The following is a 26,234-nucleotide window of genomic DNA, read 5'->3' on the forward strand; positions in this document are numbered from 1 at the left end:
GCGAGTGTAGTAGTTGTCTCTAAAGCTGAGGTATGGTTGGCCACAGTATTATCAAGAAAAGTCATACTCACAACAGCAGACACAATATCCTGCATACAATCGCCAAACCAACACCCATGTATCTACCGCACCTATTCTTCCTACCCTGTTGGCTAAGGTTACTCAAGATCTGTACAAAATTAGAAAGTAGAACAAACAATATAACTGCAGCAAAAAATCAAAATACAATCTTCAATCCTCTTTAGCAATTATTTAAAGCGTTCATTTTTTCTTCCAGGACCCTTTGTCAAAAATAGGTAGCTTGTCAAAATCGGTTTAGCAGCTTGTCAAATCATGTTATCAAAATCTTTTCTGGTTACTTTCAATAGTCTCTCTCTTGCACTTTGCTCATTTTACAGTTTTCAACAGTTAAGTTCATTGATTTTCTTCAAGTGCCAACATATTGACATGGAATGTCTCGATCAAAACAAAAAGACAAAAATTCACTCTGCCATTCACTTGTCGTTGCTTATGCCCATAAAGGACCTGCGTACCGTCGACTTGCAATTCTCTTTCTTTTCAATCTTCGATCTCCATTTAACTCTCTATCACTCAAATCTTCTCTTCCTGTTGTATCTACCTTCCTTGGTTGTTGTCACTGTAATTGCTTCTTTTCTCTTTGCTTGTGACTTCAGCCACTTATCTCCTTACAGTGGACCGTGGTCAATGCTCTTTTCAGTGTCTGGCTCATAATCTTTGTTCTGCAGGATTTTCTCTTGACGTACCTGCGGCTGGTTCTTGAGGAGTCAGATCTCTTTGATCCGCCTTAACTCCTTTCCCTTCGGGATTTGTAGTTTGCTCTGTTTCTTTCAAGACCTTCTGTTTTTGGAAGAGCCCTCATCTGACTAGACTCTCCAGCTACCTCAGTTGAGGTTAGTTCTCTGTCACTCCCCTGTAGGTCTTCCACTTCGTCTCTGACAGGAGTGTTTGAATCTGAGCAGACCGCATCCAGTGCAGTTTCTGATTCTCCTTCTCCCCTCTCCAATTCTGGAGTTGGTCTGGACGTTGTTGGTACTCTCAACTCTTCTTCATTGTCCATCAGACACAGTACTTTCTGAGTATGGCTGGCATGGATCCAGTTCGGAACTCCAACACACTGCACAGCTGTAGTAGTGATCAGCACTACTTGGTAAGAACCTTTCCACTGAGGCTCCAAACACATCTTCCTCATGTGCTTTCTGATCACAGTCCAATCACCTGCTCTCGGTTGTGGCTTTGATCTTGAGACAGTTGCAATGTGATGGCTTCCACCTGATGAGAGCGAGAGAGCGAACCACATCAGCCGGACCTTTGCAGTCTTCCAACACTGTATCATCTGTCATGTTCACAAGAGCATTGGCAGGAACCGCTGGCAACCTTCTTGCTCTGTCCATGAGGATCTCATGTGGTGACAGTCCTGTTTTCCTGCCGGGTGTGTTTCTCATATTCATCAGAACTACCGGCAGTGCGTCGGGCCATTTCAGATTTGTGGATGCACACATTTTTGCATTCTTGATTTCAAGTTACCATTCATCTGTTCCACAAGTCCTTAGGCTTCAGAGTGGTAACTACAATGCGACTTTTGCTCAATGTTTAAAGCTGAACATAATAATTTAATTACTTCATTGTTGCAGTGACTTCCTCTATCTGATGCTAAAGAGACCAGAAACCTAAAACGTGGTATCAGTTCCCTAAGCAGTAACTTTGCTACTGTGAGGCTGTCATTTCTTCGTGTAGGGTAAGCTTCAATACAATGACTAAAGATACAATCACCAACACATATCTCAATTCTCCACATACAGGCATCTCAGTGAAATCCATCTGCATTCTGCTAAATGGACCTCCCGCTCTTCCAGTGTGGCTCAAATTTACCACTGTCCCGTTACCTATGTTCATCTGCTGACAGGTGACGCAACAATGGCAAACTGCTTCGGCGTCCTGTCTAAATTTCAGATTGAACCAAAATTGCTTGAACGTTCAAACCATGGCATCCCTCCCGACGTGTTTGACCACGATAATAGCTAGCCATTTGAGTCAACAAACTGTTAGGTAGGGCCACTTGTCCCTCCCCTGAAACCCAAACATCATCTTCATGTTGAACACGTTTTAACTTTACCCAAATCCTTTTCTCATCTTTGTCAACATTATGCTGCAATGCTTTCAATTTTTTCAAGGTATCTGTAACATGTAATGCATAAATAGGGCACACTTCATCTTCATAAGGTAACAATTCTCACTTATCTTTGAATGATATATAGAGTTCAGTGCGCAAAACCTTGCGACTTGATCTGCATATCCATTTCCCATTGACACAGAATCTTGTGATTTCGGTGTGTACTGCATTTTACCACAGCAATCTTTTCAGGCATGTGAATAGCTTGTAACAATTCATGAATTGTCTCACCGTTTCTGACTGATAAACCAGAAGAAGTCAGGAAACCTCTCTGTGACCACAGCTGGCCAAAATCGTGGACTATTCCAAATCCATACTCGCTGTCTGTATAGAAGGTAACTTTAAGCTGTGCAGAAACATGTGCCAAATACACTCCTAAAAGCCAGGACGCTTCAAGTATACCAGAAACTGTGCACACAGCATATCCTGCTCCCAGTGTTCCCATGTCATCTCTTAAATTGGAGCCATCAACAAAAATAATCTGGTCATTTTCTTCCAATCGAGTATCTCGAATATCAGGTCTCTGTTTTGTGCACAAATCAGTTACTTCGAGACAATCATGTTCAACTTCTCTCAATTTGTCAATTTCAGTGTTCTTTTGGAAGTAAGGTTGCTGGGTTAAGCACTGTACACCTTTTAAGTGACACATTAGGGTACCCCAGGATGACCCCTTCATAACGAGTCAGCCTGGCATTTGTAAGATGCTGAGTCTTGGTTCTGATGAGTAAAACTTCAATAGAATGGGGGACCATGACAGTTAAAGGATGTCCCATCACAATGCTCTCACTCGGAGTGAGGCTCAGTCTAACCGCGGCTACAGAACGCAAACAGCCTGGTAAAGCTGCTGCAACTGGGTCCAAAGTAGCTGAAAAACATGCTACTGGGTGGTGTACACCACCATGGACTTGAGTCAAGTCAGACAAAGAACATGCATCACGCTTGTGACAAAACAACATGAAGGGTTTTGTGTAGGCAGGCATTCCCAAAGCCTTGCTTTGCACAAGCTTTCTTTCAACTCAGGAAATGCTTTCATACAGGCTTGATCTAACACTAGGGGATCAGTGACTCCTTTGTGAGTCAACTTCTGCAGTGGCTTTGAAATGACTGAAAAGTTGGGAATCCACTGGCGACAATAGCTCACCATTCCCAAAAACATCCTGACATCTCTCTGTGTTGCTGGGGGATTCATCTACAATATGGCTGTGACCCTTTCTCTGGAAATCTTCCTAATTCCTTCTCAATCAGGTGACCCAAATAGTTCACTTCTTTCTGACAGTACTGCAATGTAACTGGGGACACCTTATGTCCATTCTTCCCTAGGTGATTCAGTAAGGCAATAGGATCATACTTGCATGCTTTCCTTGTCTTTGCCACCAACAAATCATCAATGTACTGTACCAACGTCGATTGAAAAGGCATTTCTAATGACTCCAGGTTCTTTTTCAAGATCTGGTTGAAAATGGATGGTGACTCTGCAAACCCTTGAATTCTGCACCAACAGTATACTCAATCCAAGAAATTTGAAACAGAAAAGAAATTGACTATCCTCATGAAGTTTTACAGAAAAAAGAATGCTTATGACAGGTCTACTACAGTGAACCATTCAGCATCGCATGGGATCTGAAACAAAATCACTGCTGGATTTGGCACTACGGGGTAACATTTAATTCCAGTGTCATTTCCTTTTGTCAAATCCTGAACAATTCAAAATTTCCCACAGGGTTTCGCAATCCCAATATCGGTGAGTTACATGGACTGCTCAACACTTATTTCAACACTCCTAGGTTTCAGAATTCTGCAATTATGGGTGCAGTCCCTTCATTAATTTCTTGTGTCATGTGATATTGTAGAATCTGGGGAAAAATGTCAGTTGGCTTGACCGGGATCTTAGCTGGCTCAATTCCTGTTTTTTAGGCCAATGTTCTTTCTAGTAAAACCCCACACTTTCATTTTACCTGTTCCCTGTAAGTCAGGAGGAAGATCTCTCACTGTGAAAACTGGAAGGAAACTAATCAAAGGCTACTCCTTATTTACAGTGTCACAATCTGTTTCTGGAGTCAGGTCATCTTCGTCGTCACTATTTGTCTGAATGGCAGTTCCATTGTTTGAGCAAGTAATTGAACATCTGGTCTTACATAGCCAGTCCCTTTCTAGTAAGGACACCGGACTTTAGTCACAAACAACAAATTTGTGTAATCCCTTAAAGTTGCCAATTTTAACCTGAACTGGTTCTGTAATTGGGTTGGTCACATGCTGATTTGCAACTCCTACAATCTGGACAGTTTTCCCTGAAAGGGGCAGGTTTGGAACTTCTGCAGTTCTCACTGTAGAGCGTGTAGCTCCTGTGTCAACTGAAAATGAGACTTTGTGACCCATTACTTTTCCCTTCACGTATGTCCCTTTCTGATCTACTTCTAATGAAGCTGCTAACACGCATTCTTCTTCATCCGAGCTCTCACTCACCCAATCATCGTTTATTCCATTCTCACTGTGTAATGGGAATTGATGTACTATGTTATTACTCTGATTAAACCTTTGACCTGTGACCTACTGAGTACGCATCACCTGCTGCTACTCCATTGGCGCTTGAGGTCTTTGAACTTGCTGTATAGGTACTGTAGGAAGTTGGCTCTGTATGTGCTATTTCAAAGTAAGGAATAGCATGCACAGAGTCCAAGGGTTCCCCTTAGAGGTAAGATAGTGGCAAAAAGAGATAATACTAATGCTCTATTTTGTGGTAGTGTGGTCGAGCAGTCGGCTTATCAAAGGAGTAGTGTTAAGCATTTGTTGTACATACACACAGGCAATAAATGAGGAACACACACTCAGAGACAAATCCAGCCAATGGGTTTTGTTATAAAAAAATATCTTTTCTTAGTTTATTTTAAGAACCACAGGTTCAAATTCTACATGTAATATCTCATTTGAAAGGTATTGCAGGTAAGTACTTTAGGAACTTTGAATCATTACATTAGCATGTATACTTTTCACATAAAACACAATAAGCTGTTTTAAAAGTGGACACTTAGTGCAATTTTCACAGTTCCTGGGGGAAGTAAAGTAATGTTAGTTTTAACAGGTAAGTAAGTCACTTTCAGGTTTCAGTTTTGGGTCCAAGGTAGCCCACCGTTGGGGGTTCAGAGCAACCCCAAAGTTATCACACCAGCAGCTCAGGGCCGGTCAGGTGCAAAGGTCAAAGAGGTGCCCAAACCACATAGGCTTCATTGGAGAGGAGGGGGTGCCCCGGTTCCGGTCTGCCAGCAGGTAAATACCCGCGTCTTCGGAGGGCAGACCAGGGGGGGTTTTGTAGGGCACCAGGGGGGGGGACACAAGTCAGCACAAAAAGTACACCCTCAGCAGCGCGGGGGCGGCCGGGTGCAGTGTGCAAACACGCGTCGGGTTTCCAATGATTTTCAATGAGAGATCAAAGGATCTCTTCAGCGTTGCAGGCAGGCAAGGGGGGGGCTCCTCGGGGTAGCCACCACCTGGGCAAGGGAGAGGGCCTCCTGGGGGTCACTCCTGCACAGGAGTTCCGTTCCTTTAGGTGCTGGGGGCTGCGGGTGCAGGGTCTTTTCCAGCCGTCGGGAAATGGAGTTCAGGCAGTCGCGGTCAGGGGGAGCCTCGGGATTCCCTCTGCAGGCGTCACTGTGGGGGCTCAGGGGGGACAACTTTGGTTACTCACGGACTCGGAGTCGCCGGAGGGTCCTCCCTGAGGTGTTGGTTCTCCACCAGTCGAGTCGGGGTCGCCGGGTGCAGTGTTGCAAGTCTCACGCTTCTTGTGGGGAGTTGCAGGGGTCTTTAAATCTGCTCCTTGAAACAAAGTTGCAGTTCTTTTGGAGCAGTGCCGCTGTCCTCAGGAGTTTCTTGTCTTTCTTGAAGCAGGGCAGTCCTCAGAGGGTTCAGAGGTCGCTGGTCCCTTGGAAAGCGTCGCTGGAGCAGGTTTCTTTGGAAGGCAGGAGACAGGCCGGTAAGTCTGGGGCCAAAGCAGTTGGTGTCTTCTGTTCTTCCTCTGCAGGGGTTCTTCAGCTCAGCAGTCCTCTTCTTCTTGTAGTTTCAGGAATCTAAATTCTTAGGTTCAGGGGAGCCCTTAAATACTAAATTTAAGGGCGTGTTTAGGTCTGGGGGGTTAGTAGCCAATGGCTACTAGCCCTGAGGGTGGGTACACCCTCTTTGTGCCTCCTCCCAAGGGGAGGGGGTCACATCCCTAATCCTATTGGGGAATCCTCCATCTGCAAGATGGAGGATTTCTAAAAGTTAGTCACTTCAGCTCAGGACACCTTAGGGGCTGTCCTGACTGGCCAGTGACTCCTCCTTGTTATTCTCATTATTTTCTCCGGCCTTGCCGCCAAAAGTGGGGGCCGTGGCCGGAGGGGGCGGGCAACTCCACTAGCTGGAGTGTCCTGCGGTGCTGGCACAAAGGGGTGAGCCTTTGAGGCTCACCGCCAGGTGTGACAGCTCCTGGCTGGGGGAGGTGTTAGCATCTCCACCCAGTGCAGGCTTTGTTACTGGCCTCAGAGTGACAAAGGCACTCTCCCCATGGGGCCAGCAACATGTCTCGGTTGTGGCAGGCTGCTGGAACCAGTCAGCCTACACAGATAGTTGGTTAAGGTTTCAGGGGGCACCTCTAAGGTGTCCTCTGGGGTGTATTTCACAATAAAATGTACACTGGCATCAGTGTGCATTTATTGTGCTGAGAAGTTTGATACCAAACTTCCCAGTTTTCAGTGTAGCCATTATGGTGCTGTGGAGTTCGTGTAAAACAGACTCCCAGACCATATACTCTTATGGCTACCCTGCACTTACAATGTCTAAGATATTGCTTAGACACTGTAGGGGTACAGTGCTCATGCACTGGTGCCCTCACCTATGGTATAGTGCACCCTGCCTTAGGGCTGTAAGGCCTGCTAGAGGGGTGACTTATCTATACCTGCATAGGCAGTGAGAGGCTGGCATGGCACCCTGAGGGGAGTGCCATGTCGACTTACTCGTTTTGTTCTCACCAGCACACACAAGCTGGCAAGCAGTGTGTCTGTGCTGAGTGAGGGGTCTCCAGGGTGGCATAAGACATGCTGCAGCCCTTAGAGACCTTCCTTGGCATCAGGGCCCTTGGTACCAGGGGTACCATTTACAAGGGACTTATCTGGATGCCAGGGTGTGCCAATTGTGGATACAAAAGTACAGGTTAGGGAAAGAACACTGGTGCTGGGGCCTGGTTAGCAGGCCTCAGCACACTTTCAATTCAAAACGTAGCATCAGCAAAGGCAAAAAGTCAGGGGGTAACCATGCCAAGGAGGCATTTCCTTACAGGTACCATTTGAACGTGCGTTGCATTTGCTGCGATTGAGGCACCTGCAAACGTGGCATTTGCACCTGTTGCATGGGCTGAAAACCTTGCATCTGATTCACATTGCTTTGTAAATTTGTATTTTGACCTCTCATTCTCGGTCCTCTCATATTTGGAAAATAATTGATCTCGCTCATTTGCTAAACAACGCCTTCCCGTACTAGCATCGGGCACTCCGTTTCCAATGTATTAGGCCTCCGTGAGCGTGGCATGGTAACAATCTCTTCATTCCCTGCACATCATTCGGAAACAAACACAATATTCAAATCAGGACTACGGCTCATTTCCAGTTCCACCACGACCTCTACCTCTTGCTTGATTCAGAAACTATACGTTTCCCTGTTGCTGCTGTTGCAGAAAAGTTCCCTGCATGCCTGTTTGTGCTGCTTTAATCTGCATCACCATTGCCTTTTCCCTCCACGTTCTCTGTTCCAACTCAGTCTCATCACTTCAGTACTTTGCATACTGCAATACTTCATCAATCAGCTCCGCTTGCCAACAAATCAAATGACTCTTAACCATCTGGCTAATTTCAGGTCTCAGTCCTTCAACAAATCTGAACACAAAATGAATCGTCCTTCGGCTCAATTGTTTCTGTGCCACTGTAATGCATGAACGCCTGCAATAATCTCTCATAGAATGCACGTATTGACTTTCGTTTCCTGGGCTGTCCTGTCTATTCTCTACCCGTCAATGTTCTTGGGCAAAGTTCTCGTTTTCAGGAATTCAATCATCCTACAGTAAAACTTCGTTACATCAGGAGATGGTGCACCTGTTGCTGGATCTCTCTGAGGTTCTCTTGTCGACCAATCTACGCTACTTTTGCATTCAGTCCATAAGTGCTGGAACTACTATTTCTAACAGGGTGTTCAAGTCCTCCCTTAGGCATTGGCGAGATTCACAAACCTATATGTTTGCTGTTACCATTCTTCTGGCTTCTCTCTCAACCTGAAATAATCCTTTGTAAAGGAAAGAATATCACTTCTGCTCCAAGAGACAGAAACAAAATTCCCTCTGGGAATCTCTCTCATGGGTAGGCTTTTCACTGGGTCTTCGACCTGCTGCACATTTGCAGTAAGATTTGCTGAATCCCCTTTTCTCTGGTCTCTTTTCGTTACCCATCTGCCTTCCCATTTGTCTAATGCTCCCCATGTTTGAATGCTCTGAATTAACTCTTTAAGATGAATTTTCATTCCCAAAACGGTCATGTTTTCAAAATCTTTTGAATCAAAATCTAACCTGTAACTCCTCTTCAAGTGCTTTGTTTTCTCAATCTCTGACATAGTTGTCTGCTAATTTCTGATGCACAATTCCTGCTTTGTTAGTAATCAGTTTACACAAATAACGCAACTCGTCTTCTCTGAATGTGTCAATTCTGTCTAATCCAATTGTTCCCTCAATCAGGTCTTCTGCCTCTAGTCTAAGCCTGGTCAAGTATAGGGCACTTTCTCAGCTGGAATCTCCTTGGCTGCTACTCAGCTTCTCTAACCATTCAGTCAGTTGTTGTGCTGTCAAACCTTGTAATGTAACATTGTTGTGACTTACACCTGGCACTTGCAGTAATGTTAGGTTTGGGTTTCTGGTGTCATCATGCTTGGATTTGGACCTATGTTTGATCTCACCTCATTATTTGGAGGAGTCCTGAAAGGACTTAAATCAGTTAACGGACCTGTTCCATCAAATGTTGGTCTCATGGGAGTTATCATTCTTGTGTGGGCGTTCGAGCTCTCTCTCTTTCTGTACTCGGGTTCCGGGTTTTCTGCTCACTGTTCTCATTATTTCCCTGGGCAAACAACGGTGTGACTGGACCTATGGTAACTGGTACGGACACTGCATCTGGACTGGATGTGACATTTTGGTCTTGTGGGTGCATTAGCCCTGTATTTTGGCTTGTCAAAGTGGACATCTTTGTCTGTTATCCTGCTATGTGAGTGTATCTCGGGATCGTCTGATTCTGAATCGGGGACATCAAGTTGGGGGTTGACTCTATCTGGACCAATGTTGGCTTCTGGTGAATTTGTCCTGTTGGCACTATCGAGTCTTGCAGTATCTACAATAGGTACATCTGGGTAAATTCTGGGAATATTCATCTGCAGCATGGGCTTTTGAATCGCTAAAGTAGCTGGAATATTAAGACTAACCTGAATCTGGCTCTGAGTGGATTCAGTTGATATCGGGGCTGTAGGATCTACACTGGTACTTGAGCTCCTCTCGTGTGCTGCATATGGTAGGGGGTGATTTCTCAGTAACTGTAAAATAAACTCATCATCATCATCTAACTCTTCATCACGTGTCAGACTTCCTACTCTCTGTGGGTTTCTGCTCTCTGTCATCAGAAGGATACTACGAATCCCTCCTTCTAGTACTCATGCTTCTCTCAAGTTTCAGTTGCTATTGCTGTCTATCCTAGTTCCCAGATTGCAAATGCCTCAAACTGTGTTGGTCTCAGAGGAGGTTTCAAATCATACAGTACTCTCCTCAAATTCTCAAAAATTCTCAAATTAAATGTTCCATGAGCATAATTGCTAAGCTCCCATCTCTCTCCGTCTCTTTGCACCATTGTTTCAGGCAAAGACATGGCGCAGCACCATGCTCTTCAAATACAATATAGGCGGGTGTACCTTCTGGTGGTGTGATTTCTCCTATTCTCGTTGGAATAAACGTATCTTCCCTTAGGGCACTCTTTAAAACTTTGAAAAATGTAATCTTTAGTAACTTTATGCTACTTTCAATCAAATCCGTAAGTGACTTTCAATCCCAAAATCCTTTTTGCCGACCTTCTCCAATTGCGCTTCACGGTTTTGTCCACCAAATCCGTTCGTGACCCTTCTCCCTAACTAACCTATCCCAGCACGGCTCTAATGATGTCACACTTACATGTATAGTGGCTGACCAAGTCTTTCGGCTTGCCCTCCTCAACTCTGATTCACACAAAACTAATGCAAAATATTGCAAGCACTAAGTAAAATCAAAACCCAATTTGTCTGTTTACTACAGGTAGGGTAAAACAATTGCTTCAGAAACCTTAAAGCTTTTTCCCCGACGACCTTTCGCTCTAGGAGCTACTCTTTCTATCTCAGTTTTCCTGACTCGCAATCAAAATTCGACCTTTAAATTTCACTCTCAACTGATCATTGGGTCTGTCCTGGTGCACATTGGATTTGTCAAATCTCAGTCGAAAAACCTTTCTCTCACTTTAACGCGCACTCTCGAGTTTGTCAACCACGCCCGATTGACCTATTAAACCAGACAAATTACAACAATAAACCAAGTGTCTCATACACTTTTCAATACTCTGGAGTCTTAGACCATGCAGGGCCCGTATACAAACAACCATGTGGACAGAGTTTGACAACTTCCCTACTCCCACACTTCAGAGTACGCAGACTCCTTCAACAACTTCATTTGGGGTACGCAAACTCCCTAAACGGTCACAACATCACAATTCACCTGCGATTTACTTAAGCTGTGCAAGCGCAAAACCTATTCTATTCACACTGTCACTAGAACACCAAGAATATCCTCAAACAAGCCTTGGCAAGCTCCAAGGTTCTGGGAAAGTTATTGTAAGTTCTTAGGACCACATCTTCTCTCCATTTTGTATCGTTGAATCTGAGAATCTTAATCTTTACCAATTTCTCTCACCAAATTTGTGAATTATCTTGATCTCTTAAGGGAACTACCCATCCAACTCTTTCACTACTTCTGGGGAAAACTTTGTGGCAATCTCTTAGGGAGATGTAACCGATCTACTCAGTTATTTCTAGAGAACCAAAGACATAACCTTACTATTCTGCTGCCATTTCTGGAAAACAAAAAGCATCTTGTGATGGGCTCTTAGGAAAACTGACCTTGCACAGGGCTTAATGATGGGCTCTTAAGGAGACTAACCATCCTGCCCTGCTATATTCCTAAGAAAAAAACTTTTGTGTTCTCTTAAGGGGGTTAAACTTTATGGTTGCCTCTTAAGGAGCAGTAACCATCCTGCTGTGCCGCCATTTCTGCTAGCGCGTCTGACCTGTTTCCGTTTCTTATAAGGGGATGCCATAGAGGTTCGATGGACCTTTTGACTGTGCTTAAAATAATTTCCACCATAAGTCTCAATTTTAATACAAATCATGAACAATATCAATAATCTTTGGAGCCAGTAATCTTATGCACCATGACCCCTTTGGCCATGAATAACCATACCTTTATGTAAAAGTCAGAATGTTTATTTTCCTATAATAACAATGCTAATCTCACGTAAATTAATCTCAACACAAACTGATAGACATACAAGAACAGCACTGGTTGACCAAACCTTCTAAAGAAACTCAATTTAATTAGAGCATTGATCACTAAACACTAGCGTTATAGTACAAATCAATAGCAAAAACAACTGTGCAATAGAAATAGCATACATCTAGGTTCAGCAACTGAGCAATGTCAATTATTTATTAATAGCAGCTTATTAACATTTTAGGGTTTCCTTTACTAACATTCTGATTAAAAAAACATGTATGGGCTTCATGCAAAACAATTTAGTCAACATAAATTTGGAAAACATCTTGCTAGGGCTCTATGAAAATAGTGGTTGGTACCTAGAAACAAAAGACAAACTTACAACAAGAACAATATCATTTTGTTATACCTCTCCTCAGTATGTATCAGCAAGCTGCGATTATCTCAGTCAATTGGACATCTGTTCGGTCAGCATCAGCAACGGACAATGAAAGGGGATGATTCCGAAATGGGGACTCTAAACTATCCGAACCATTTAAAAGCAATGTTTAAGGGATCAGCATTCAGAATCAGAAGTTTAAGCAATAAAGATAAAGATAGAATTAAAGTCATCAGGAACCGTTCAGCTCCCTAACAGAATAGAGTGAGCACGCAAATGAGAATGATCAAATAGTGGTCGCTTCTCCTCTGTGCAGTCGGACTAAGTTAAAATAGTCTAGAGGACTTACCATGTTGCCATTGGTCAAAGAATCAAACATTTACATTTAGTCCAATAAGGATTCATTTCTAAATCTAAGATGTAACTAAACTGTCTTTCACATGTTGATGATTGGTTCCTCTTCTCCTGTTCCCATCGCCAAGCTCGTCACGTAACATTTTTGTATCCCATCTGTACCCCAGTCAGTGCATACATTTCTAAACTATACAAAGTTTCTTCTACTAGCGTAAGTCATTCTAGCAAGCAGTTCTCATGAAAAAGTTAGACCTCTGCTAACGTTTAGTCAAGTCAATGAAAAACAATACACATTAATTTCTTGAAGCGTATGTTTCTCATGCCATTATATGAACAGTGCAGCTTAGCGTGAGGCTGTGCAAAACTAGGTCCACACCTCGCTAACTTAAGGCCTATAATTAATAAGGCAAGTATATAATGCAAATTCATTAGTATAACACACTTCTACATTTTCTTAGTAAAGCATTTCTATTAACATTAGTATGCATTTAATAAGGACACTTAGTGATTAATGGCGGCCACTCAAGCAGGCACATTTTCTAAGTTGCACATTATTTTCTATATTAAGTCAAATTCTATTCAGATTCATAATTTAAAATACATGAATATTAGTAAAAATTCAGCGTTCACACAGGCGCACAAGGAACAGTCACACTGCCAGTCGCACACAAGGTCACTGTAGACATTTCCTTGTGGTCCATTACGCAGCTGTCGTGTATAAAACACACTGGACATTTACCCAACGAGGTAGCACTTACTTACTTACTAACTAACCAGTAGAATGTATGGCAGTTGTGGGTAGACATTTTGTGCAAAACTATGGACTCTTGTTGGATAAATGGGTAGGTGCGGTTCCTTTGTGGCGGAGTCACTCACACTGGTACTGACCCACTCACAGATCCACCCAGTCAGACACTTGTGCACCCACTCACAAACTTATGTACTGAAACACAGACCCACTCAGACACTCATGCACCCACTCCTACACCTACTCAGGCACCCACTCTCAAGCTCATTCAGACAGTCATGCACCCACTAACAGGCCCACTCAGGCTCACGCACCCACTTACAGGCCCACTCAGAGACTCATGCACCCACTTACAGGCCCACTCAGAGACTCATGCACTCAAGCCCCACTCAGAAACTCATGCACTCATTCAGATGCACTCAGAAACTCACGTACCCACTCACAAACCTACTCATACACACAGACCTACTGAGGCACTCACTCTCACTCACTGTCAAAGGCTATTAGTTACAGTTAAGAAATAACATTAAAAAAAAACTTAGAAATGCACTTTAAAAAAACTAAAGGTTACAGGGACATTATAGTTGGGAAACATTCAAATAAAACTTTTGAAATTCACTGAAAAAAACAAAGGCTATGGGGACGTTATAGTTGAGAAGGAAACAAAATGAAAGTTACAGGGACGTTATAGTTAGGCTAACGTTTCACTTGTACAAAACCAGTGAAATTCAGCAGTTATAGTTACGTGGGCTAACTATAACTTGCACCCCGCAATGCGCTGCTTATGAACTTGTGTATAATCACTCACTACATGGTCAGTGACATCACTGATGACATCTCAAATGACATCACTGATGACATCATCCACAGAGGCACTTACACACCCACTCACACCCCTATACATCCTCTCATACACCCACACAACCACTCACAGACCTACAGAAGTACTCACACAACCACTCACAGACCTATAGAAGTACTCACACAACCACTCGCACATCCATAGGGCCAATCACACACCGATTTTCCCCCCACCCACTCACTCATACAGGCTCTCACACAACCATTCAGTCACCCATACAGCTAATCATATAACCAGTCACTCACCCATACAGGCACTCACAGAGCCACACACTCACCCATACAGTTACTTACACACCCACTTACCTATACTGCCCCTCACAAACCCACACTCTCACTTATACAGCACCTTAACAAAGCCAATCACTCACCCATACAAGCACTTACACAACCATTTAAATATCCCTTCACACATCCATATAAGCACTCACACATCCGCTCATTCACCCATACATCCATTAACACACACTTATTCTACAATACAGCCACTCTCATATCAGCTCACTTAACCAAACACACTCAAACAGCCACTCACTCACCCACTCACCAATATAGTCAGTCACACAGCCACTCACCCACACAGCTACCTTCTTACCTACTTATACACCAATACAGGCACTCACACGCCCATACAGGTACTCAGACAACCGCTCACACACGGATACACAGTGTCTCACAGCCACTCGCATAACATGTTAGAAATTGTTTCACTCAGTAGTACAGAAAGTATACTGTTTTAAAGTTTGCAGTGCCTTGTTATATTTGCTTATCACTCAAAAACCTTTAGAAAACTCTCACAATCACTGGGTGATGTTATCAGGGATGTCACTGACCCTATCATAAATGATGTAATATGGGAGGTCATAAGCAGGGCATTGTAGGGGCTTAAGTTCGCTCAGGTAACTATAACTGCTGGATTTCACTGCTTTTGTAAAAGTGAAATGTGATCCATATATATCTCTCTTGTGGGTATATTTAGGACCTAGTTTCTATAGAAAAAGCGTTTTTTGTTTTGCTGATAACTTTGGGGCTGTTTGATGAATCTTTAAGAAATATTCCAAGAAAATACAGTGCTCACTTCAGCATCTGTCTGGAAAGTTTTGGGGTGATTCATCAAGAAGGGGCCAAGAAAAAGGGGGGGGGTCCAAAGACGCTATTTCCCCATGCATTTTTCTATAGGGATTTCAAATAGGAATACCGCCAGAACCACTGGACGGAATTGCACCAAATTTGGCAGAAAGGTACCTCTTGGTCCAGAAAGAGTCCTTTTTGTTATTTGGTGTAAATCCATTCAGTAGTTTTTGAGAAATTGAAGAAAAACCAAATGTGTATATGTGGTGACTCGAATACTATGCAAACTCTCCCGATCTTGTGCTGAGATCTGATTGGCTGCCAGCACTTGAACAAGGAAGTGTTGGTAGCCATGTTGGGACTGCTTCAGCTGAAATCCAGAAAAAAAGATTAAAAATAAGAAAATGTGCTAGGGCTAGGGTAGGGACACCCTTAGCTCTAGTGACCATGCCCAGAGACGCAGTGTATCTCCCGCAAATTGGAAAAAAAAATAAAGCGTGGTCTTCTGGGGCCATTGAAATTGAGTGCTGGGAACTTACCCCCACCCACCACATACCCGGGGCTTCAAAGTACATGAATGCACGGGGGCGCCTTGCAGCCCTGGGGACCACCACCACCTTCCCGGGGGCTTTAATGTTATTTAAGGCTTTGCCAGCTCCCACCAAGCACCCAGTCAAAGCTAACACGCTGCTCGCAGCTGGAAGCAGAGGTTTCCTCTATTTCCCTGCCTGCAATAATGCAGGCAGGGAAACAGAGTAAACAATCTCTCTCTCAGAGAGGGAGCTGCATCTTAGGCAGCTCCCATCTCTGTGACGGCAATGCTGGCTTCCGCAGGAGGCGTGGAGCCAGCTGGGACCGCTGGTGCCTTCAGGCTCCCCCTGCAGTCCCAAACCATTTTGACTGGGTTCCCTGGGGAGCACCCAGATGACATGGCTGAGCCCCAGGGGATGGGGTCCTTGGGGCAGAGATTGGCTCTGAGGGGGGGGGGGGGGGGGGGAGCTGCACGGCCCCCCTTCCGCCCACCCCCAAACAATGTATATTTAGGCTGAGCCCTTGGGAATGGGCTCCCTGGGGGCCAAGTTCGCCTTGCGGAGGGGTGCCACGTGCCCCCCCCACCCCCCCTCCAAAAAAATGTTAATGTTTAGGCCAGGCCCCAGTTTATAGGGTCCCTAGGACCAAGATCGGCCCGGGGACGCGGCCCCCGCCGAAAATATATATATAAGGCCTGGCCTCGGGGGATGGGGTTCCTAGGGCTGAAATCAACTAAGAGAGCAGAGCCATGTGGCCCCCCCCACCCCCCAAAAAAATATTTTAAAAGGCCAGGGTACCCCAGGGCCAAGATCGACCCGGGGAGTGGGGCCACACAGCCCCTTTCACCCAATGAAATAAATATATTAATGTCGGGCCCTGGGGGATGTGGTCATGGGGTGAAATTGGCCAGGGGAGGGGGCCGCACTTCCACACCCATCACCCTCCTCCATCCCCCCCACCCCCCTAAAAAAATATGAAGGCCTGGCCCTGAGGGGTTGGGATCACCGGGGCCAAAATTAGCTCGGGAAGGAGTGGACACGCAGACCTGTGGTCTGCTCCGACTGGGATTGGCCAAAGGCCGTGAGTAGCAGGGAGTTGGCTAAGGGGAGTGGCTGCAGGCCAGGCCTTCCAGTGCAAGGTTAGGTGGTTAAAAAGGGGGTTGGCTGGAAGCCAGGCCCTGCGGCTACCCGCCAGCGGTGGTTGGATTAATGCATAGTAATAAAAATTACTTTACATTAAAAAAAAAAAAAAAAAAGAAGACATTTGTGGGGGAAAAAACAAAGGTTACTGGGACGTTATAGTTAGAAAATAGAATTTTAAAAAAAAACCTGAAATTCACTTAAAACCCAAAGGTTACAGGGACGTCATAGTTAAGCTCACATTTTAAACGTACAGAACCATAGAAATTCACCTGTTACAGTTAGAGCTATCTCAAATGCCTATGCCCATATCTTTGATAACATCATTGATAATATCAATGTAATATTTGCAGTAAAATTGTTGACAAAGAAACACTGCATGGCAGGAGCGCGAGTTATAGTTACCTTAGGGCACAAGTTATAGTTACTTGAGATAACTAACTAAAACAGGTGAATTTCCACGGTTTTGTTTGTTTAAAATGTGAACATAACCATAACGTCCCAGTAACCTTTGGTTCTATTTCCTTACATCTACCATGCATAGTAAAGGATGTTTCCTGTCTAAAATGGATGCAAGGACCCATTTTATGTTGGAATATTGGATTGAATGCCAGATTTGAATTTCATGTAATTTTTCTAAAGTAACAAATGACTGTACAAAATTAAATTATGTGAACCCAAGGGCAGGAGATTTTGCAAGGCACCTTCCAACACCAGCTACAAACTTAAAACATGGCAGGCAGATGATGGGACCGTGCGATATTATCTGTTTCAAGGCAATCCAATGACCCTTTTCTTCTCAGTGGACAGCACCAACCTCGTATACGAAATTGAATTTCATTTATTCTTTGTACGTGGCTGACGTCACTGTGACATCAGCTGCCTACAAAGAATTGTTCCACATAATCTCATAGTCTCGGGGGAACCCCCTTATCCATGGTCTCGAGAAGAAGATGAAATGGTTTCTTACCTGTAACTCCAGTTCTCTCGTAGGGGTATTTCCATGATAGTCATAAGCACGGAATAGTTCCGCGCGCCTGCGGGGACCCCGGAGCACTGTTGTGTAGTATATTCTTAAGTGCAATCATCAGCTCCTTGACAAAAAGGTCTGTGAAAAACACTTAAGAATAACAATGTGCAGCCTATGTGAACAGCTACACAGGCCAAATTGTTAGAAGAAAAAAACAGTTGTAGTGTAAATTTCACGTTTAAACCTCTATTTATTCTATAAATACATAAATAAATCCATTCTCATATTTTATTTACACCTCTCATGAGAATAAAACAATGTAGGGCAGTGTAGCCCATAGGCTGCCATTATACAGAATGAAAATAGAGCTGTGCCTTTAAGAAAGTAAAGTCTTCCTGTTTCCCATCATGCACAGCAAAAGGCAGTTGCCTCAGTTCTTTTTTGGAGGCTATTAACCTGACATGAAGAAAAAACAAAACATTTGTTGGAGTACCAACCTCCATAATATTCATGTTCTATGTCAACTCCACCGGGGAGGAGGGAGGGTTGCTTATGACTATCATGGAAATACCCCTACGAGAGAACTGGAGTTACAGGTAAGAAACCATTTCTTCTCTCGTAGGGGATTTCCATGTATAGTCATAAGCACTGAATAGAGTAGCAAGCCCATCCCCATAACCGCGGTGGAGTAGATATAAGAATACTGAGAAAAACATGAATCATGCAAACAAATTCTTGAGCAAAGCCTGCCCAACCTGAGCATCTGCCCTAGCGTCTGTATCAAGGCAGTAATGCTTAGTAAAGGTATGGACCGACCTCCAAGTGGCAGCCTTGCATATTTCTGCCAAAGGGACATTTCTCATCAAGGCTACAGTAGCTGCTTTCCCTCTGGTAGAGTGGGCTTTTGGCCTACCACCAAGGGATTTGTTTGCTAACTGATAACATAACATTATACATGAAACAATCCACCTGGATAAAGATTGTTTAGATGTACCCAAACCTGTTCTGATTGGGCCATAGTTAATAAAAAGCTGTTGTGATTTTCGTAAGCTTTTTGTCCTGTCCAAGTAAAATTTCAATACTCTCTTTACATCCAGAGAGTGCAGAGTTCTCTCAGCAGGAGTAGCTGGATTCTGAAAGAAAGTCGGTAATGAAATTGTTTGGTTCACATGGAAGTCGGAGACTACCTTAGGTAAAAATTTTGGATGAGTTCTCATTACCACTTTTGCAGAATGAAAAACCGTGTAGGGTTCCTGAGCGCAAAGGGCCTGGATTTCGCTGACCCTACGCGCTGAAGTGATTGCCACCAGAAAAGCAGCTTTCCATGTGAGATGTTGCAGCGATGCCTTATGTATTGGCTCGAATGGCGGCAGCATCAGACGTGATAAGACAACGTTCAGTTCCCATGGAGGAGAAGGCTTTCTAATGGGGGGAAAAACCTTCTTTAAACCTTCTAGGAAATCCTTAATAATCGGAATCCGAAAAAAGGAAGTTTGTGAAGGACTCTTTCTGTATGCTGTGACAGCCGCCAAGTGAACTTTTATTGACGACAGTTGTAAGCCCGATTTTGCCAAACTTAACAAGTATGGCAGGATAGATTGTTCTCCACAGGAAACCGGGTCAATGTTGTTGTGTAAACACCAAATGCAGAATCTCTTCCACTTGCTTGCATAGGCTGATCGTGTGGAAGGGCGCTTTGCTTCCTTCAGAATTTCCATACAATCCTGAGGTAGGTTCAAGTGTCCATATTGCACTAGCTCAGGAGCCATGCTGCCAAACTCAACGATGAGGGGTTGGGATGAGATATCTGCCCTCTGAACTTCGTGAGAAGGTCCGGACGATATGGTAGCCTGATGTGTGGTTTGAGTGACCGGTGAAGAAGGTCTGGGAACCACCACTGGCGTGGCCACTCCGGAGCAATTAGGATCATTTTGGTCTGAACATTGGACAGCTTCTGGAGGACCGCCGGAATCAGGGGAAGCGGTGGAAAGGCGTAAAGAAATGCTCCTGACCAGCTTATCCACAGGGCATTCCCCAGTGTCCCTGGATGGTAATATCTGGAGGCGAAGTTTTGGCATTTTTTGTTTTCTGGGGTTGCGAATAGGTCTGTAGAGGGGGTACCCCAGAGTGCGAAAATGGAATGAACGACGTCGTCGTGTAGTACCCATTCGTGGTTCTCGTCCATTACCCGACTGAGGGCATCCGCTTGAACATTCTGGATGCCGGGCAGGTGAGTTGCCACTAGTGACAGGTTCCTGGCTAGAAGCCAATGCCAGATTGTCTGAGCCTCTCTGGATAAAATTCTGGACCTGGTGCCTCCTTGTTTGTTCACGTAGTACATAGTGGCCACGTTGTCTGTCTGGAGAAGGAGAGTTTCCGTTCTCAGAGAGGGAAGGAAGGCTTTGAGCGCAAGGTGGACTGCGCGAAGTTCCAGCAGGTTGATGTGATAGAGACTCTCTCTCTGTGACCACTCGCCTTGGACTCGAAGATGTTCCATGTGCGCCCCCCATCCGATCAGTGACGCATCTGTTACGATGGTTTGAGATGGGGGCCGTTGTTGGAACGGAATCCCCACCAAGAGATTGCTGGGTAAACACCACCACTTGAGGGATTGTAGGGTGTGAGGAGAAAGAAGGACTTTGTTCTCCCAATCGTCCCTCAGTTGACACCACTGATCCTCCAGGTTTTCCTGCAATGGTCTCATATGGAGGCGAGCATTGGGAACCAGATGGATACAAGACGCCATCGAGCCCAGTAGAGAAGCTATTATTCTTGCAGTGGCTTGAGGTCTTTCCTGCAGTTGTTTGCACTTCTGGAGAATCGATAACCGTCGTTCCTCCGAAGGAAACACCTTTCCTAGCCTGGTATCTACAATGGCCCCTAAGTAATGCAACCTCTGAACAGGTGTTGCTGTAGATTTCAGGAGATTGACTTGAAGACCAAGTTTTTGCAGCAGTTGTAGAGTCCATTCGAAATGTTGCTGTGTCTCGAGACAACTGGAGGCCTTTATGAGCCAATCGTCTAGATAGGGGTAGACGAATATTCGCTGTTTCCTCAAGTGGGCGGCTACTACCGCCATGCATTTGGAAAAAGTTCTTGGCGCTGATTTTAGGCCGAAAGGTAGAACTGCAAATTGGTAATGGCGTTTTCCGACAGTGAACCTTAGGAATTTTCGATGTTTCTTGGTTACTGGGATGTGAAAGTAAGCGTCGCAAAGATCTATCGCACATAGCCAGTCGCCCTGACGTAGATGTGGATAAATTTGGTGTAAGGCTAACATCCTGAATTTTTCTTTGCGAATCCATTTGTTTGCTGTCCTCAGATCTAAGATGGGACGAAACTCTTGTTTGTCTTTTTTCGGTACAAGGAAATATCTCGAATAAATCCCCTTCCCTTGCTGGCTGATGGGAACGGGTTCTATGGCTCTTTTTTGCAATAGGATATTGACCTCTAACTGTAGAGCTTCGAGATGGCGGTTGGCTGTTTTGGGTGGAACAGATGGTGGAGGACTGGTGAATCTGAGAGCGTAACCATGTCTCACAATATTCAATACCCAGGCGTCTGTTGTGATGCGTAGCCACTCGTCCAGATGATTTGAGATACTTCCCCCTACCGGAGTGGATAACGGAGGAGGGGGAAGCAAAGATTCAGGGCTTAGACGTGGGAGCCTGTCGAGTTGCCTGAGTTTGAGGTGTTGAACGACCCCTTGTCGACCTTCGCTGAGTAGAGAAACCCCTTTGATACTGCTGTTGTTGCTGTTGCTGGGGGCGCGAAGACATCCAGTGTGGCGACTGATACCGGTGGGTGAAAAGTCGTCGTTGATATGGCCGGAAAACCTTTCTTTGTTCTTTCGGTCTTTCCATCCCTACCGCTTTCAAGGTATCTAGTTCAGCTTTCATTCTAGCCATCTCGTCATCGGCATGAGAACCGAACAAGGTGGAGCCCGAGAAAGGCAGGTTTTGTATTCTCTGCTGCGCTTCAGGTTTGAGTGATGTAAGTCTCAACCATGCATGCCTTCTGAGCGCTATCCCGTGTGCATAATTGTGTGCGGATAGCACCGAAGAGTCAGCTGCAGCACTTATAATTTGGTTAGACACCATGGATCCCTCACCCACGACCTCCAGGAAATCTTCCCTTTTATCCTTAGGAAGATGTTCCGCAAACTGTATTAAAGAGTCCCAGAGGGCACGATCGTACCGCCCTAATAACGCAGTAGCGCTGGCTGCCTTCATCGTGACGGCTGCAGTAGAGCATACTTTTCGTCCTGCAGCATCTATCTTTCTGCTCTCTTTATCTGGAGGTGAAGAAGAAGATGGTGAGGTTGAATGCAGTTTCTTTGCCGCTACTATGACCACCGAATCAGGAACTGGGTCCGACCTCAAGAATAGAGGATCTTGTTCTGGTGGACGATATTTTTTAATAAGTCTGGAAGGAGCAGACTTTGTTGCGGCCGGTGCAAGGAAAATATCCATTGCTGGTTCAAGGAGACCTGGAACCAGTGGAAGCAAAGGTCTGGAAGATGTCCTGTGATGCAAGGTCTCGAAGATCACTGACGTCGATGGGGCAGGTACTGCCAGCGGGATGTTCAGCTTGGTTGCCCCTCGTACTAAGACCTCCTGGAACGTATTCACATCATCTATGGGGGACACTCTCGGGGACGGTGAGTCCGATAGGGTTGGAGAGTAGTCCCGTGTAGACGAAGAAGAACGCCTGTGATGTGAATGCTGAGATCTCTGTGGGTCATGACGGTGCCGAGAGGAAGAAGAGCGTCTAGAGGAATGTCCCGAACGTCTTACAGACCGCGTTGGAGTCCTCAAAACAGACTCTACAGGCGGAGCCGGAAGAGGCGCCGTAGGTGTTACCGGCGTCTGTGGCAATGGTGATTGTCGAGGAGAGAGTTGTGGAGACGCTGGAAGGAGGATGATTGAAGCCGAGGATTCTGAGGTTGTATAAACCCTCCTAGGTCTTTTTGATTGTCTCGACGTCGACACACTCCTCGACGTCGAAGTACGGTGACGGCGAGTGTCCTTCGCCGTCGATTCTTCTCGCCGTTGAGAATCTCTCGACGACGACCCTCGACGTCGCCGTGATGACGGTGAACGTCTACGACGTCGAGCACCCCTCGACGTTGATCGATCTCGCCGTTTCGACGGCGAACCGGATTCAGATCTCCTCGACGTAGAACGTCCTCGCCGTGTCGACGGTGACCCAGATCTCGACGGCGAAAGTCCACGCCGTCTCGACGGCGAAATCGTCGTCGACGGCGAGCGATGTCTCGTTCTCGCCGGCGAACCACTCCTCGACGGCGAGCATGTTGGCGCCGTTCCTTGCCTCGACGTCGACGCCCTCGACGTCGTCGGAGACCTGTGCCGTTTTTGAGCCGGTCTGGTCGGAGTTATAGAGGAACCAGTGTGAGCCCTGGTAGAAGACTGACCTTCTCCTCGCTCTGTGGTAGAATGACCACTTTTCCTCCTGTCCTCTTTCGCCTGGAGTCGGATCTTCTCCCTGTCACGAAGGGTCCTTCTGGAGAAGGTTTTGCAGATGTCACACGACTCCGGTTTGTGGCTGGATGGAAGGCAAATTATGCAGACCCGATGTGGATCTGTTTTGGCCTTTTTTCTGCCACAAGAAGGACATTTGTCAAACAGTGAAGGCATTTCTGAAGTAGAAAAACCTCAAAATTCTGTCAGAATCTAACAGAAAAAAGCAAAAAATTATCACTCAATGTTAAAAACGTCGAGTGAAAATGAAATTCAAAAGATTTTAAATGAATTTCTGTCACAAAAGGATTTTGTGAGGTAGAGCTCAATGCTTCAGGGTCCTGTCAGAAAGGAGCCGGAAAAAAGAACTGAGGCAACTGCCTTTTGCTGTGCATGATGGGAAACAGGAAGACTTTACTTTCTTAAAGGCACAGCTCTATTTTCATTCTGTATAATGGCAGCCTATGGGCTACACTGCCCTACATTGTTTTATTCTCATGAGAGGTGTAAATAAAATATGAGAATGGATTTATTTATGTATTTATAGAATAAATAGAGGTTTAAACGTGAAATTTACACTACAACTGTTTTTTTCTTCTAACAATTTGGCCTGTGTAGCTGTTCACATAGGCTGCACATTGTTATTCTTAAGTGTTTTTCACAGACCTTTTTGTCAAGGAGCTGATGATTGCACTTAAGAATATACTACACAACAGTGCTCCGGGGTCCCCGCAGGCGCGCGGAACTATTCCGTGCTTATGACTATACATGGAAATCCCCTACGAGAGAAATGCTCTGCCACTAGGAAAACAATCCCATCACTGGAAGGGGGGATTACTACCGTTTTGTGGCATGGGAGGTGTTAGAAATGTAAATAAATATAATGAAAAAGTACACGTACACGGGCGGCACAGGATGTGTGTGTCACAGAGACAAAAAGGTTTACATTTACAGGGCATATGAATACACCCGTTGGGCAGTCAGTGGTTAGTTCAGAAATTTGGGGGTAATTTACGTGCATAATTATTTCCGTTTTATATACTCATGGCACCGCTGGGGCTTGGCTCTTGTACCTGGCACTGCATTGTTAAACGTTGTTCCCGGGTATCGGCCCCAGTGAGACTCTAGCGTGTGTGTTGTGGAGACCTGGTTTACATTAAATTCTTCATTTGAAGCGCATATTGGCGATCCTTCAAACTCTTTTCAAGCTCCATCTGTTATTTTGTTTGTTTTTCTTCCTTTACCTTAACTGCAACGTCCTTGTTAAAAATATATATACATATTTCCCCTTTATGGTTTTGGAATGCCATTGTTTTCCCATAACTCCATATTCCTGTCATCACTGCCTCTTTCTGTTCTCGTTCCCCTCCTTAATTGAAGTAGTTCAGAGTGTTCTTTAAGAGATAATCATCTGTTCAAATGCTCGGAAAAAAACTTTGCAGCTTGCTGTATTTTTCTGACTTCTTTGTCTTGTGTGTGTTGTGCAAAGTGACAGCGTGGGACCTTGTTATCTAACATAGGACCTACGATTTATCTTCCATAAGCATGCTCACTGTGCCCCAGCATGAGGCAGATTAAAACAGCTGGTGCTCAGTAGACCCTGGTCTATGCAGTTTGACTCGGAATCAGCCAGCCTAAGAAATAGTCTTGAAACCGCAAACCTTTGTGGGATCTCACAATGGGTTTAGTGTGACTTGGAGGTAGGCACTAGCGACTTCTTGTTGCTCACTACAGCATTCTGACTACTCTGAAACAAGACTTTTTGTTTTTGTGCTCCTCAGCGATAAATGCCAGCCTCCAGTGTTTTTCTTAGAGCTAGAAAGCTAGACATAACTTGAACTTCTGAAGCCATCTTCCCTTCTTTGTTACCCTTAAGTTATGTATAACCTACAGGATCCTAAAATATGCAGGAGCAAAGCCAATAGGTCTCGCCTATACAAGAGCTATAAGCTTTGGCAATGTGTTACTGCCATGTTGTACACCAGTGTGGCTGCTGTTCATTATGGCTAAAAGTTAGTGGTGTAGAGTGAGGGAGTAGAGTGCCGGAGAGTGGATTTGTTGTAGTAGAGTGGAGTAGAGTGTCGTAGATATGAGAAGAGAGAAACAAAGTTCAGTGGCAGAGAGTGTCATAGAGTGCAGTGTCGTGGAGTGGAATAGGGTGAAGTGGATTGAGGTAGTTTGGTGGATTGGATTGGAGTAGAGCGGGGTGGCTTGGATGAGGGTAGAGTGGTGTGGATTGACAGGAGTGGGTGGATTGGACTGGATGGGTAGATTGGATTGGGGCGGGGTGGTTTGGGGTGGATTGGATTGGATTGGACTGGAGTGGGGTGGAATGGACTAGACTGGGGTGCTTGGAACGGAATGTATTGGGGTGGGTTGGAATGGAATGGATTGGGGTGGGTTGGAATGGAATGGATTGGGGTGGATTGGATTGGACTAGACTGGAGTAGGTTGGACTGGCGTGTGGTGATGGATTGGATTCATTGGAGTGGGGTGGGCTGGATGGATTGAAGTCGGCTGGACCGGAGTATGGTGAACTGGACAGGAGTAGGGTGGACTGGAGTGTGCGGGTGAACTGCACTGGATTGAATTACAGTGGATTGGGGTGGATTGGGTTGGATTGGGGTGGATTGGATTGGATTGGGGTGGATTGGATTGGATTGGGGTGGATTGGGGTGGGGTGGAGTGTATGGGCTGGAGTGTGGTGGATTTGATTTGATTGGAGTGGATTGATGTGGGGGGGGATATAGGATGGATTAGAGTAGGACGGTGGGGGGTGGATTAGGGTGTACTGCACGATTGTGTTAAATCATAGTTTTGGAAATTACACATAAGAAAAAATGTCAGTTTGCAATATTTACAACAAGGTAATTGTCCTATTTTGAGAACAGCGCCCACAAGCACATACAAAAGAAAACTTGAGTGCAAAGTGAGAAAAGACT

General features: G+C 45.0%; 1 protein-coding gene across 4 annotated transcripts in view; it reads left to right on the plus strand.

Annotated features, from left to right (window-relative positions):
• The window catches only part of LIMA1 (LIM domain and actin binding 1), a 183,512-nt gene that overhangs the window by 87,998 nt on the left and 69,280 nt on the right, over positions 1–26,234 (plus strand). The window lies entirely within an intron of this gene.

This window comes from Pleurodeles waltl, chromosome 4_2 (assembly GCF_031143425.1).
Source record: "Pleurodeles waltl isolate 20211129_DDA chromosome 4_2, aPleWal1.hap1.20221129, whole genome shotgun sequence".
In the NCBI taxonomy this organism is placed as follows: domain Eukaryota; kingdom Metazoa; phylum Chordata; class Amphibia; order Caudata; family Salamandridae; genus Pleurodeles; species Pleurodeles waltl.